The sequence below is a fragment of the Pteropus alecto genome, unplaced genomic scaffold (assembly GCF_000325575.1).
Source record: "Pteropus alecto unplaced genomic scaffold, ASM32557v1 scaffold155, whole genome shotgun sequence".
NCBI classification, from domain to species: Eukaryota; Metazoa; Chordata; class Mammalia; order Chiroptera; family Pteropodidae; genus Pteropus; species Pteropus alecto.
The window spans coordinates 5,326,764-5,342,688 of record NW_006438113.1 but is presented as its reverse complement, the minus strand read 5'-3'; the positions used below and the strand labels follow the sequence as shown (position 1 = coordinate 5,342,688).

At 37.7% G+C, this 15,925-nt stretch overlaps 2 pseudogenes; one reads left to right on the top strand and one right to left on the bottom strand.

Annotated features, from left to right (window-relative positions):
- Positions 1-1,122: 1,122 nt before the first annotated feature.
- On the top strand, positions 1,123-2,071 carry LOC102892771 (annotated as a pseudogene).
- A 4,605-nt stretch (positions 2,072-6,676) lies between these two features.
- On the bottom strand, positions 6,677-6,792 carry LOC112482749 (annotated as a pseudogene).
- Positions 6,793-15,925: the final 9,133 nt, after the last annotated feature.

Genomic DNA, 15,925 nt, shown 5'->3' with positions numbered 1-15,925 from the left:
ATATATTATTATTAAATATATTTTATTTTAATATAAAATAAAAAAGAACAGCAGAACACTACCTTGTAGAATAATGTACACAGTGAGCTAAGGAAACTGGTCCGTGTTTGAGGTGTGTATGTATGTGTGCTTCATGTATTCCTATATGACTCAGTTTAGTTGGGTGCAGTTTTATGTTTCTTCTTGGACAAAATTGCACATAAGCAAACATAAAGTTCACATTATGCATTATAAAAAAACTTATTCAAATTGTTCTCTAATATATCAATCATGTTGGAACAAATATTTGTTTTCAAAATAAGCATTCTAGAAATGTACGCTGTCTGTACTACAGTGTTCATAGCAACACTATTTGTAAGAACCCCAAACTAGAAACTACGCAAATACCCATCAATGGTAGAAAGGATAAGTACGTTTGGTAGGCACACAAGGGAATACTTTACAGCATGCTATATACTATATACTGTACAGCATGGTATACACTATAGTGTGACATGAGTAATTCACACTATACACAAAAATATAGAAGCATCTCACAAAGATAAAATTGAGCAAAAGAAAACATACATAAAAATGAATATACTGAATGATTCCATTTATATAAAATACAAAAATAGGCAAAACTAATATATGATGTAAGCTAAAAGTCAGGCAAGTGGCTACCCTTGAGGGTAAGGAGGTATGAGGGGCCTTCTATGGTGCTGGTTAAACAGTTGGGTTTACTGTGAAAATTCATTCAGTTGGATACTTAAGGAACGAGTATTTTCTGTGTGTATGTTATACCTCGATAAGAAATTCTTTTAAAACTCTACTGTGTAAAAATAAGAAAAAATAGCCCCAGCTGGCTTTGGAATCAAAATATTAGAGTTTAAACACTATTTCTGGCATTTAAAATTGTATGACCTTGGAAAGGGCCTTGGTGGCAGCGCGGCGGGTCCTATTCAGTCATTTGCGAGCAGTCAGGAAGGTGGCAGTGCCACGAGCTCCAGCTCTCCTCTCCCTTTCCCTCTAAGGGTGACCCAGAAAGAGAACACCTATTCCTGGCCCTACGGTCAACAGACAGCTCATTCTGGTCTGAACACTCTTCTCCAGAGAGTCCTCCAGAAGGAGCCTACCACCCCATCTTCATTTGTCCTCATGAACCGCCCTTGGCCAGAATAGCAGTGGGACACCCAACTTAATGCGGTCCTTCACAATTGACGACTTTGAGATTGGGCATCCTCTGGGCAAAGACAAGTTTGAAAGATGTACTTGTCTTGGGAGAAGAAAAGCCCTTTCATTGTGGCACTCAAGGTCCTATTCAAGTCTCAGATAGAGAAAGAGGGTGTGGAGCACCAGTTGCGCAGGGAGATCGAAATCCAGGCCCATCTGCAGCATCCCAACATCTTGTGTTTCTACAACTATTTCTATAACTGTCAAAGGATCTACTTGATTCTGGCATATGCCCCCTTGGGGAGCTCTACAAGGAGCTACAGAAGAGCCAAAGTTTTGATGAGCAACGAACAGCCACCATCATGGAGAAGCTGGCAGATGCTCTGATATACTGCCACTGGAAGAAGGTAATTCACAGAGACATAAAGCCAGAGAATCTGCTCGTGGGGATCCAGGGAGAGCTAAAGATTACTGACTTCGGCTGGTCTTTACACGCCCCCTCCCTGAGGAGGAAGACAATGTGTGGCATCCTAGACTACCTTCCTCCAGAGATGATTGAGGGATGCACGCACATGAGAAAGTGGATCTATGGTGCATCAGAGTGCTCTGATATGAGCTGCTGGTGGGAAACCCACCCTTCGAGAGCGCTTCACACAGTGAGACTTACCGGTGCATCATCAAGGTAGACCTGAAGTTCCCCACTTCTGTGCCCATGGGAGCCCAGGATCTCATCAGCAAGCTGCTCAAGCATGATCCCTCAGAACGGCTGCCCCTGGCCCAGGTCTCAGCCCACTCTTGGGTCTGGGTCCTCTCTCGGAGGGTGCTGCCTCCTTCAGCCCTTCAGTCTTCCCCTAAATCATTCCTGTCGTTTACTCAGTTGTGTCTGTGTTTGTATGCCTGTACACAGGTTAAACAATAGTGGCACACTGTCAGAAGCCCATGCGTGCATACCTGGCACATGGTTACATAAGGGGAGAAGTGCTGACTCACTTTTGTTTGGAAGCTAGCTGCTAAGGGTGTCAGGAGGGAGCCTGACTACAGTTATCCTTCTTTTCCCTCACAAGAGGTATTGTTTTCTTATCCATCCAACCACCCTATCCTTTGGTTGGAACACTTAATTCTTTTCCATTTGAGGTACTCATTGATAGATATGTAGTTATTACCATTTTTATTCATGATTTTGATAATTTTTTTCTTAAAGAAGTCCCTTCAACATTTTCTGTAACAGTGGCTTGGTGTTAATGAATTCCTTTAGCTTATTTTTGCTGGGAAGCTCTTTATCTGTCCTTTGACACTAAATGATACCTTTGCTGATAAAGCATTCTTGATTGTAGGTCCTGGGTTTTTGTCACTTTGAATATTTTGTACCATGCCCTTCTGTCCTGAAGTTTTTTTTTTGGAGAAATCCGCTGTCAGTCTTATGGGAGCTCTCTTGTAGGTAACTAATTGCTTTTATCTGCTGCTTTTAAGGTTCTCTCTTTGTGCTTAACTTTTGGCATTTTGATGATGATGTATCTTGGTATGGGCTTCTTTGGGTTCATCTTTTTTGGGCCTCTCTGAGCTTCCTGGGTTGTATATGTCTATTTCCTTCACCAGGTTAGGTAAGTTTTCCATCATTATTTCTTCAAATAGCTTTTCAACTTCTTGTTCTCCCTCTTCTCCTTCAGGTACCCTTATTACATAGATGTTTTTACACTTGATTTTGTCCCAGAAAATCCTTAAATTATTATTATATTCTTGGCTTTTTTTTTTCCCATTCTGATTGGGTGACCTAGGCTTCCCCATCCTTTATATTGGTGGTTCCATCTTCTTCTTCATCCACTCTGTTAATTTCCTCTAATATACTCTTCATCTCAGATAATGTATTCTTAATTTCTATTTCCCTTTTATAATTTCCATTTCCATTTTTATGTTTTTTTTATCTCTTTGTTAAAGTTCTGAGTTCATCTATACGTCTCCTAAGTTCATTGAGCATCTTTAAAACCAGTGTTTTGAACTCTGTATCTGTTAGATTGCTTGACTCCATTATTCCTGGATCTCTGTTCTGTTCTCTCATATGGTTTCTGCTTCTTTGTCTTCCCATTCTGGCTGCTTTTCTTTATCTGTTTCCATGTACTATGCAAAGCTCCTAAGTCTCCTGGCCTTATTAGTGTGGCTTTGTGTAGCAGGTGTCCAGCAGCACAGTCTTGAGAGGGATTCAGCAGCAGGCCAAGTTTAACCCCAGCCTGTGCCCCTCCAGAGTCACCTGTTAAGATTCAGCAAGCTGTGCTTATAGTCATCTCAAAAAGCCATGCTGGAAACCAGAAACTGAGGTCATCTGCCACCAGTGTGGGTCTTGGAGATTGCTCAGCAGGTTGCACAGGATTCCCCAAAGACACAACTGGATGTGGCTTTGGTAAGGCCACAAGTTGAGGTGGGCGGAGTTTCAGGGAATCCTCTGGGCTGAGCGACCTCTGTTATGCAGTTTGATGATGTCTCAGCTATGGTGGCACTGCTATGGTCCACACAATGGGAGAGAAGAGGACTCAACAGGAACAATGGATACTGCCAGCACTTCTGCTTGGGAGAAAGCCTCACATCCGGCCCTCACTCCTACAACTCAGTGTCCTCCTGTAAGTCCCTGGTGCCCCCCGAGCAGTCTACCTGGCTCTGGTGCTCAGAGCAAGCAGGTCTGTCACTGGGAAAGTCTGCTTGCAGACACGGCCCCTTTAAGAGGCTGTAGCTGCTGCTGCTGCTGCAGCCTCTGTCCCACTGAGCCGCTTGGGACTGGGCAGCCTTGCATCTTTGCCCTCTCTTACCTTCTACCATTGTAGGTTGATTAATTATTTCTCTCCCTAGTTGTAGTGTTTCTGTTCATTTAGATCCCAGGCAACTTTGCTTGCTGTTTGCTCCCTGTTTCCATCCCGACTTTGAGGTAGTTGCAAGAGAGATGAACAAAACCTCTGTCATCTTACACCAGTTTTAGGTTCCTCCTCTATACAGTATGTATTTTTTTCCCTCTCTCTTCTTTTTACTTTTGGTCTCTTTATTTTCATGGGTTCCTATTTTAATTCTACTTTCTCCAAATTCACCTTCACTTCTTCTCAGTGATTAGGTAATTTTAGACTCAGTTTACCATTATTAAATTTATGTACTTTTTGTTATGTTCCATTTACTCACAAATTATTTTGGCAAAGACATTTTTTTACCCATAGTTATAACTATGTTTACCCTTAAATTAATGTGTCCCTTTTTTTCATGTGCATTCTAGTTCTCTTATTTCTAGAACTCTCACCTACTTGTGCTTTTATTTTGATTAATCTCTCAGTAAAACTTTGTAAAGGGAGGAATATTAGTAGAATATTTATATCCCTTTTTATATATAAAAATATATTCTTGTTGTCTTAAGAGTAATCAGAATATAGCAATGTAATATAGTTGGCTATTGGATTCTTGGGTCATAGATTTTTCTTTAAACTTCTGTAATTACATTTGTTCAATTTTTCTTCTGGCATTTGATTTCTGTTTGTCTTCCTCAGTGATATTGGAAAACCCTATCAAATTAATGCTGAATGGTTGGGAAACATATCTTTGGATGTATATGCTGTAGCTGTTCAGAAGCATCATTACTCCTAGGTGACAAAAACTCAGCCTGCGCAATTTTGAAAATGTGCAATAATATATGCATTTCCTGCATCCATTTGAAGTTTTTCTGAGCTTTGTCCCTGAGACTTCTCTGGGATACAGGGTTTGGAATTTAGCTGGTCTTCTCGTTCTTGTCTCCATTTTCCAAGATCTGCTCACTGGCTGTGACCTGAGACTCTACACGGGGAAACCAGCTTGCAGGGGCATTCATCAAGATATCCTAAAAGAATGGGCAGGAATGGACACCTACTTACTATTAACTCCCCATTTGGAGTCACTGGATTTAGGAATGGAGGGGAAGAGAGAGAAAGCCTGGCAGCCAAGGGATATAGGAAAGGGGAGTGAGGACCTCCCATCTCAGGCAAAACTGCATCTACGTTTAGGGGAGCAAATGCTCACTGACAAATGCTCGTCTGGATCATCAGATGCATGAGGATCTGCTTCTAGAAGCTCTGGTTCCATCTCCATTTCTACCATTCTTCATCTCAGGTCTGCACATTCTTTCTGGAGATGATGAAGTTTCATTCGGCTTTCTGCACTCTCAACAATGGACATGCGTGTCAGTCAAGAGACAGATCTGGCTCTGAGATGAAGAAAAGGTTCTTTCCAGCTTTTCTTCAAGGACTACGACTGTCTTTCTACAGGCCTCCGGCTCTTAATCCTAATGGTTCATCTTGTCACTTGCTTCAAAATAATCTGACTCCTGTTGCAGGTCTTGATCTGCCTTGACAGATAATATTATGAGAAGCTCTGTGTCTTTTTCTTGCCAATATTCTCTCATTACACTGTCTTTCTTTTGATGATTGTAAACTGCACTGTCAGTTGAGGCTGGCTGAGTCAGGACACCTTTAAGATGACTTGCCAGGTAGTGGTTTTTTAAAAAATAATTAGAGACTTTTTTTTAGTACAGTTTTAGATTTATAGAATAATTGAGCAGAGAGTACATAGTGTTCCATATTCCCATCCTATCCTCCATTAGTTTTCTTTATTATTAATATCATTAGAGTGATATATTTATTAAAGTTAATAAACCAAAACTAATACATTATTTACTATAGTCCATAGTTTACACTGGGGTTTATTCTTTGTGTTTTATACATAGTTCTATGAGTTTTGACAAATGTTGTCCTCAACCTATGACAACCATTTTCTGTCAGGAAGAGGGAGGTGGGCATCATGGTTATGTCAGGAGGGCTGGAGAGAACAGAGGTGAGAGGTGGGGCCACCTACTCTTTCAGAGGGTGTCTTAAGTAGTCTGGAGCAGGGCTGCCCCTCCTCCCAGAGGATATACAGAGTTGAAACTAAATAAACTGGTAATGGAAAAATTAGAAAAAATAAGAAGAAAATCAAGTTCATAAAAAAAAAAAAGGAAACTAAAGAGGCTGAACCCCTTGAAACAGACACTTTAGAGAAACTGACTCAGGGACCAGATCTAGTGTTGAAGGAGGCAACATCCAGACATTTCCTTCAAAGGCAGTGTCTGTCACCCTACCACTTCTTTGTTTTTGTTTGTTTCTTTGCAAGAGCTTTATAGAGATAAAATACAATTTTATGTAAAGTGTACAATTCAAAAATTTTTTAGTATAGCCACAGAATTGTGCTACCATCTCCACAATAAATTATAGAACATTTTCATTAGCCCCCAAAGAAACCCTGTACCTTCTAGCCAATACCTCCCCTTCCCCACCAACCACATCTTTCCTAGCTCTAGGAAACCATTATTCTACTTTATGTCTCTATGGATTTGTCTGAAATTTTTATATGAACTGAATCATACGTGATCCTTTGTTACTGCTTTTTTTCACTTAGCATAATGATCTCAAGGTTCGTCCACGTTGGAGTATGTATCAGTATTTCATTTATTTTTTATTATTTATTTATTTAATTTTATTATTATTTATGCCTACAGCATCTGGTCTTCCTAGGTGGTCTCCCATCCAAGTACTAACCGGGCCCGACCCTGCTTAGCTTCCGAAATCAGACATCGGGCTTGTTCAGGGTGGCATGGCCATAAACCATGGATTGTGGTTCCACTGGGGCACACACCCAGGACCTTTTGTGTGTAAAGCAGATGTGCTAACTGCTACACTATGGAACCACATCCTCATTTATTTTTTATTCCTAAATAATATCTATTCTATAGATATACCATACTTTACTTACCTATTCATCAGTTGATATAAATTTGTGTTCTTTGCTTTTATGAACATTTTGTGTACAAGTTTTTGTGTGGACACCTGTTTTCATTTTTCTTGCATATAAACCTAGAAGTGGAATTGCTAGACCATATGGGAAATTTATGTTTAACAAGAACTACAAGACTGTTTTCCAAAGTGGCAGAACCATTTTACATTCTCACCAGCAATGTATGAGGGTTCTAATTTCTCCAGCTCTTCACCAATACATGTTATTATCTGACTTTTTGATTTTAGCCATCAGAGTGGTTATAAATTGGTATCTCATTGTGGTTTTGATTGGCACATCCCTGATGACTAAAGATGTTGAACATCTTTTCATTTGTTTATTGGCCATTTGCATATCTTGCTGGAGAAATATCTATTCAAATTCTTTTTATTATTGAGTTGTAAACATTCTCTATATATTCTAGATACAGCTTCCTTATCATATATGGTATTTGCCAAAATTTTGTGGGATTTTTTTTCTTTATGGTGACTTTTAAAGCACAAAAGTTTCTTTTAATTTTGATAAAGTCCAATTTACTTTTACTTTGGTTGCCTTTGCTTTTGGTGTCATATGTAAGGATTTATTATCAGAGCCTGGTTCATGAAGATTTATACCTCAACATTTTCTGTCTGACTTATTTCACTTAGCATACTAATCTCAAGATTTATCCATGTTGTCGCAAATGGCAGTATTTCATCTTTTCTTATGGCTGAGTAATGTTCCATTGTATATATGTACCACATCTTTATACAATCATCTATCGATGGACACTTCGGTTGTTTCCATGTCTTAGACATTGTGAATAGTGCTGCAATGAACATTAAAGTGTATATATCTTTACAGATAAATGTTTTTAAAATTTGGGGGTAGATATCCAGAAGAGGGGTTGCTGAATCAGGTCATATGGTAATTTTATTCTTAAGTTTTTTAGGAACCTCCATACTGTTTTCTATAGTGGCTGTATCAATTTACATTCCTACTAGTAGTATATGAGGGTTCCTTGCTTCCACAACCTCTCCAACATTTGTTGTCACTTATCTTGTTATGAGCTGGTATCTCGTTGCATATCTCTAATAGCTAGTAAAGTTGAGCATCTTCACATATGTCTGTTGGCCATTCGCATGTCTTCGTGGGAGAAGTATCTGTTCAGGTCCTCTGTCCATTATTTGAGTTGGTTTTGTTTTGCTGTTGAGTTTTATGAGTTCTTTATATATTTTGGATATTAGCCCCTTCTTCGAGGTGTCATTTACAAATATCTTCTCTCATTCAGTTGGTTGCCTCTTTGTTTTGTTGATGGTTTTATTTACCATGAAGAAGCTTTTTAGTTTGATATAGCCCTGTTCATTTATTTTTGCTTTTACTTCCCTCACCTTTAAGGTTAGATTTATAAAATCCGCTCTAAAACCAAGGTCACTGATTTTAGTACCTATGTTTTCTTCTTTGCAATTTATTATTTTAGGTCTTATATTTAGGTCTTTGATCCATTTTTGAGTTAACTTTGATGTACGGTGACAGATAACAGTCTTGTTTCATTCTTTTACATGTGGCTTTCCAATTTTCCCAGCACCATTTATTGAAGAGGATTTCCTTTCTCTCTTGTATGTTTTTGGCTCCTTTGTTGAAAATTTTTTGCCCATATATATGTGGGTTTATTTCTGAGTTCTCAATTCTGTTTCATTAGTCTGTGTGTCTGTTTTTCTACCAATATCATGCTGTTTTGATTAATGTCACTTTGTACAATAATTTGAAGTCAGGTAGTATGATACCTCTGGCCTTGTTTTCTCTCAGGATTGCTTTGGCTGTTGGGGTTTTTTTGTGATTCCATACAAATCTGATAATTTTTTTGTTTTATTTCTTTAAAAAATGCTATTGGAATTTTGATGGGAATTGCATTAAATCTATATATTGCTTTGGGCAATATGACCATTTTAATTATGTTAATTCTTCCAATCCATGAACATGGAGCATCTTTCCATTTCTTTGTGTCTTCTTCAATTTCTTTTAATAATGTCTTATAGTTTTCAGCATATATAGATTTTTCACATCCTTTGTTAAGTTTATTTCTAGGTATTTTATTCTTTTTGTTGTAATGGCAAAAGGAATGTTTTTCATTTCTTTTTCTGAAATTTAATTCTTTATACATAGGAACACCATGGAGTTTTGTACATTGATTTTGTATCCTGCAAATTTTGTTGATCTTTTCAAAGACACAGCTCTTTGTTGCATTAATTTTTTCTATTGTCTTTTTGTTCTCAATTTTATTTAATTTTGTTTTTCTTTCCTCTGCTGACTTGAGGCTTCTTTTGTTCTTCTCTTTTTAGTTCTTTTGGATGTAATGTTAGGTTGTTTATTTGGAATTTTTCTTGTTTCCTAAAATAGGCTTGTAATGATATGAACTTTCTTCTCATTACTATTTTGCTGTATTCCAGGAGTTTCGAGATGTCATATTTTTATTCTCATTTATTTCTATATATCTTTTGATCTTTCCTTTTATTTCTCTTTTGACCCATTTAGTAGCATGTTGTTTAATCTCCACATATTTGTGTTTATTCTCACTTTCTTTCTGTAGTTGATATCCAGTTTCAAAGTATTGTGATTGGAGAATATGCTTGGTATGAATTCAATCTTCATGAATTTGTTGAGGCTAGTTTTGTGTCTCAACATATGGTCTATTTCTGAGAATGTTCCATGTGCACTAGAGAAGAATGTGTAATCTGGTGTTTTGGGAAAAAAGGCTCTGTAAATGTTGATTATGTCCAATTGGTTTAATGTATCATTTAAAGTTGATATTTCCTTACTGATTTTCTGTTCGGATGATCTATACATAGCTGTCAGTGGAGTATTTAGGACCCTTACTATATTTGTATTTTTGTCAGTTTCTCCTATCAGTTCCATTAGTAGTTGCTTTATATATTTTAGTGCTCCTCGATTGGGAGCATATATATTGATAAGTGTTATGTCTTCTTGCTGTATTGTCTCCTTTATTATTATGAAATATTGATCTTTGTCTTTTGTTAACTTTTTTATTTTAAAATCTATTTCATCAGATATAAGTATGTCTACATCTGCTATTCTCTGGTTAACATTTGCTTGAAGTATCATTTTCCACCCTCTCACTTTGAATCTATGTTTATCTTCACAGCTAAGCTGTGTCTCTTGAGGATAGTATATGGTTGGGTTTTATTTTTTGATCTAATCTGCTACTCTGTGACTTTTTATTGGTGAGTTTAGTCCATTTAAATTTTAGATAGTTATAGATATATGAGGTTTTCCTATCGCCATTTTATCTTTTGTTTTCTGGTAGCTTGGTGTCTCATATTGTTTCTTGGCTCTCGTATTTTTGTCTGTTATTTTAATTTAGTGTTATTCCATGATTTTTTTCTCTCTTCTATCTTTTTAAAAACAATTTACATGCCTCAGTTCTGGATTTTCTTTGTGTGTGGTTATCATTAAGTTTGTGTAAAAGAAAGTTTCATATATACAGTAGTAATTTTTCTTCCGCATGTGTCTTTTCTCCATTCCATTGTACAAATTTAGACCTTTACCTTTTTCGTATTTTCTTTTTGTCACAAATTGTTCCTATTTGCGTTGTGAGTTTATATCTGAGTTGCAGTAGCTACTGTTGTTTTCTTTTTAAAAAATGTTTTTTCCTCCTTTAACCATTATGTAATATTTAAGTATATAATACCCTATTCTGATTAAGAGTTACAATTTCCTGTTTCTGTCTGTTCATTAGTCATCTTACTCTTAGTTTTGTATCTTTTTTTATCTTTTTCTTTTAGGTAGAATAACCCCCTTTAGTATTTCCTGTAGTGCAGACCCTGTGGTGGAAAATTTCCTTAGCTTCGGTATGTGTAGAACGGTGATTGTTTCTTTTTTATATCTAAAGAAGTATCTTGCCGGAAATATTATTCTTGGATGGTAATTTCTCTTTCAATGGTTTGAATTTTTGAGTCCATTCCCTCCTAGCTTGTAGAGTTTCTGCTTAAAAAATCGATGATAATCTAATGGGATTTTCTTTGAAAGTTACTGTCTTTTTCTGGCTGCCTTGATAATGTTTCATTGCCATTAATTTTTGTCAGTTTTAATTACAATATGCCTTAGAGGTCTTTTTAAATAGAGATAATTAGGTTTTCTGTTTCCTTCTTGGATTTGAGGATCCAGTTCTTTCCATGGATTTGGGAAGTTCTCCTCGACTATTTGTTTCAATAGGCTCTCTGTTCCCTTTTCCCTCCTTTTTCCTTCCAGTATATCCATTATTCTTATATTGCTCTTTCTGTTGAAGTCAGATGGTTCTGTCTTTTTTCTCTCTCTCATTTCTTTCTTCTCCCATTTGTGTTATTTCCAGATTTCTGTCTTCGATATCACTAATTCTTTCCTCCAGCTGGTCAGCTTTATTTTCTAAGCTCACTATTTCATTCTTCATTTCTTTTAGTGAGTTCTTCAGCTCTAGAGTTTCCATTTGGTTTCTTTTTTACAATTTCAATCTCTTTGGTAAAGCATTCTTTTTGTTTGTTGATTTTATTTCTGAGTTCATTAAACTGCCTATGAGTTCTCTTTTAGAACTGCAATCCTGAATTCTCGGTCATTTAAATCACATATTTCTATGTCTTTAAGTTATATCCTGGAGGTATTGCATTTTATTTCTGAGCTGCCTTGTTACCTTGGTTGTTTGTTGTAGTCTATGAATTATTTCTCCTCATAGGTATTTATGGGAATAAGCTCTTCTTCTTTTCTTCTTCTTCTTCTTTATTATTATTATTATTATTATTAAAGAGTGATGTCTCTCTTTAGCAGACTGATAGGGACAGATTTTTCTTTTGTTTTCTAGTAGATGGAGTACAAGCCTCCTGCGCTGCTCAGGCCTCTTTGATCTCTGCTGGACAAAAATAGCCCTTTATTCTTTGGGGATGTGAGTGTCTCCTCTGTGACCAGGTTGCCTCGGTCTCAGGGCTCCATCCCTGTTGGAGAATGTGGTGGGCGATGTGGTTCCAAGACCCTGAGGGCCTGGCGCTGCCCCAGTGTTGCACTGCCTGTGGTGTCCCAGGTCACCACAGGATCAGCCTTAATGGGTGGGTGCAAGGTGGGTTGAGAGAGGCTACTGGTGTGTTTGCCTCTTTATTTTCCTCCCACTAATGGTGACTGCCAGACCTCAGTTGCCTCACCTCTGTATCTCTGCCCCTGTCACTGGGATTAGCTGCAGTGTATATTTGCCACTCAAAAGCTGTCTCTTCAGTTTTGAGGGTTGTAGACATTCTGCCTTATAGTCTGACACTCACTGATACAGTATTTTCTGGGGCCTGCTGCTAGCTCTCAAAGGTTGCAGGGAAACGAGTTCTGGGAGGGTGGGGAGAGGTGACCAGGGTTTGTATCTTTGTTTTCTGCCTGGCAGTGGCAACTGCTAGACCACAGATGTTGCACTTCTGTACTCTGATCTCTGCTCCATGGATCATTGGGTTTAGCTGTGGTATATGCTGATCGCTCAGGCAAGAGTGCTCGGGACTACAGAGAGTACACACAGCAACCTAATTTCTCCCCTCTTCCTGAGTCCTGCAGTGAACTCCTACTGCCTCCATGGTACCCTACTCTACTCTTCTTCCTACTCTCCTCTTGTTTGTCCACATTTGCCCACTTTCAGATGTTTCGATGTGCAGATCTCTCAGAAGTGTTTGTGTGTTAGGCTGGAAATCCTTGTTGGGTTATAACTGTTCAACTTTTTGTAATTGCAAGGGGAGAGGTAAAGGGGACCATCACACCACCACACTTCTGACATCACCTCCCTATTTTTATGTCTTGATTATTATATAGCTTTCTAGTAAGTTTTGATATTAGGAAGTATGAGTTTTCCAATTTTGTTCTTTTTGAAATTGTTGTGGCTATTCTGGGTCCCTTGCATTTCCATATGAATTTTAGGATAAATTTGTCAATTTGTGCAAAGATACCAGCTGAGATTTTTGATAGTGTTGTGTTAAATCTGTAGATTAATTTAAGGAATATTTCCATTTTCACAATATTGTTTTCCAATTCTAGAAATTAAGATCTTTTCACTTATTTAGAAATTTTAAAATTTCTTTCAAGTACACTGTTGTATAAAAGTGTCAAAAGAATACATTTTTATGTTTTTCTGATTTTGAGGGAAAGTATTCAGTTTTTTACCATTAAGTTTGATGCTATCTATGGGATGTTCATGGGTGCTCTTTATCAGGCATGGCGAGACATTTCTCTTCTGTTCTTAGTTTCCTGTGTGTTTTTTATCATTAAAGTGTGCTGGGATTTGTCAAATGCTTTTTTGGTATCTATGAGATAATCATGTGGTTTTTGTTTTAAATCTATTGATATGGTATATTACATTAATTAATCTCTGAATGTTAAACCAACCTTACATCCCTGAATAAAGCCCATTGGTTATGGTGCATAATTTTTTTTTTTAAATCTTGCAGAATTTGCTTTACTGATATCTTATTAATGATTTTTGTGTCTATGTTCATAAAGTTATTGGCCTGTACTTTTCTTTATTGGGATGTCTTTATCTGATCTTGGTAACAGGGTAATACTGGTCTCATGGAACTCTTTTTTTGGAATAGTTTGTGAAAAATTCCTATTAACTCTTTTTTACACGTTTGGTAGAATTCACCAGTGAAATCATGTGGGTCTGGGTTTCCTTTGTGAGTTGTGTTTCAATTACTAATTTAATCTCTTTACTTGTACTAAGTCTATCTATAATCTCTATTTTTTGGGTCAGTTTCTGTAGTTTGTATCTTTCTATGAATTTATATAGTTCATTTAAATTATTTAATTTATTGTCATACAATTGTGTATAGTATTCCTTTATAATCTTCTTTATTTCTGAAAGATCAGTAGCAATGTCCCCCCTTTACATTTCTAATTTTAGAAATTTGAGTGTTCTTGCTTTTTAACCCTTTTCTTGTTTAGAAAAAAAACGTGCAACTTGCTGCCAGTATTAATTTAACATCACACATAGGAACGCCGTGTTTTCTATGTTACTACATTGACATTTTCAGCGATTGATAATTACTATATTATATAAATGGAAATATCACTACTAAAAACAGAATGCTATAAATAGAATGTGTGTGTGTATATATTATATATAGAGATGTAAATTATATTCTCTTTGTTTTTCTTTTTACAACAGTGAAAATGAGTGAACCAAAGCAGCATGTACCAATATGGATGAATCTCAAAAAATGTTTAATATTGAGTGAAAAAATACATCTTAATTAGATGAGATACATAAAATGACTTGCTTACCCCTCTGGAGAGGAGTATTTACTGTCTTTACTCTCTTATTCCCTTAGTGACATAAACATTCAAGGAGTCTGGCCCTTCCTGCTAGAAGAGAAAATGACTCAGCTTGAGGCTTTTAGATGGTGCCCTGGCAACAAGCTTTTGGTGGCTCACTCCACACAGCAAATAGTCTTCTCTCCCTCAGTTATATACTCCTTTAAGGGCACAGGATGACTCCGTAAAGACAGCATTGTGTTCACTCAGGGAGGTACTTTGACTACACAGGACACTCTGATCAGCTTCTGTGAGTCTCTTCCCTCACTAAACAGACATCCATGCTAAGGTCTGGATCTACCTGTCCGATCTCAGCACATATACCCATTTGCAGTCTAGGTAGGACCTCAGCAGTAAAATTTTAAGGTGTTTCTCAAACTTCTTTGGAAGACATACTATGTCCTGCTGAGCTCCTCAGTGTTAAAAACATGCATAATCATACCCTAGCCTTCTAACTGACATTACCACTTGGGGATAACCCCCCATTTCATGGTACTCAGCTGCGGTTCCTGCTAAGGATCTGGGAAGTGGCTCTAAACATTTAGTGTACAACAGAATCCCCTGCAGATCTTGTTAATAATGCATATTTGCGAAGTCCAGCTCCAGAGTGTCTGAACTGGTCTGGGTTGGGACCTGAACATCTGCACTATCACAGTCCCTCAGCTGATTCTGATGGAGGTGGGCCAGAGACCATATATTTAAAAATGCTGGGCCATGAAATGAACTGATTCAGGGGCCCTAACTAGTGAAAGAGGGTGCCTTCAGTAATGCAGAGGCAAGTGAAAGTAGAGGTATCTCTGGATCTTTACTGACTGGGTAAATCCCATCTATCACCCTCTTGGCATCTTTAGAAATAGACAGTATTGAGAAAAAATCTGAATAGCTTTTCCTTTGCCCATTCTGGGTGTGAATGAATACATACACCCAGCTCCAATGGATCAGGGTGACGAGTCCTGGGTGCATTGGCCCTGAACATGAAGAGATTAAGGGACCTAGGAATGAGGTAAATTTGTTTCTGTTTCAGGATATGGTTCTTGGAGGTGGTTTGGACTTCAGAGGATAGAAGTGGGACACTTTAGAACTCAGAAGGCAAGGAATACAAGACTAAGTTGGGCTCCACAGGAGATTAGAGAAGCTCATATTAGAATACTGTAAGGATGATTTCCTTTGCTATGAAAGAGCAGAATAGTTTTTTTTCACTACCAGTCACCCAACTTGTTTGGCTTGACTGTTCTGTTGATTGGTCAGTCTTTCTGTATATGAGTTATAGATATGGTAGCCTGAACAAAATATAGGAAGCTATGGTTTGATACAGAGTATCTGAAGATTACCTATAATGCTTTCAGTGATAGGCAAATAGGCAGTTTGATTCAGGTCTGGACTAGAATTGGCATGCTGCTTTACATGCTGATTTCTGGGTAAACGGTAGCAAGATGGAGGAAAGAGAAGAGGAGCTAAAAAATTTCATGAGGAAAAGATCAAAAATAGAGATATGACCTGAATAACAGCTAGGGAATTGGCATCTAGGAAGTTGCCAGCATAGACTGTGGGGTCTGGCTAAAGCTTGATATAGTTCATGTGTCCAAGGCAGTGCATGATGTAGGCACCATTGACAAGGGTAAGCCAGGAGGAGTAATGCAGAAGTGCAGGAGGCTGAGTCATG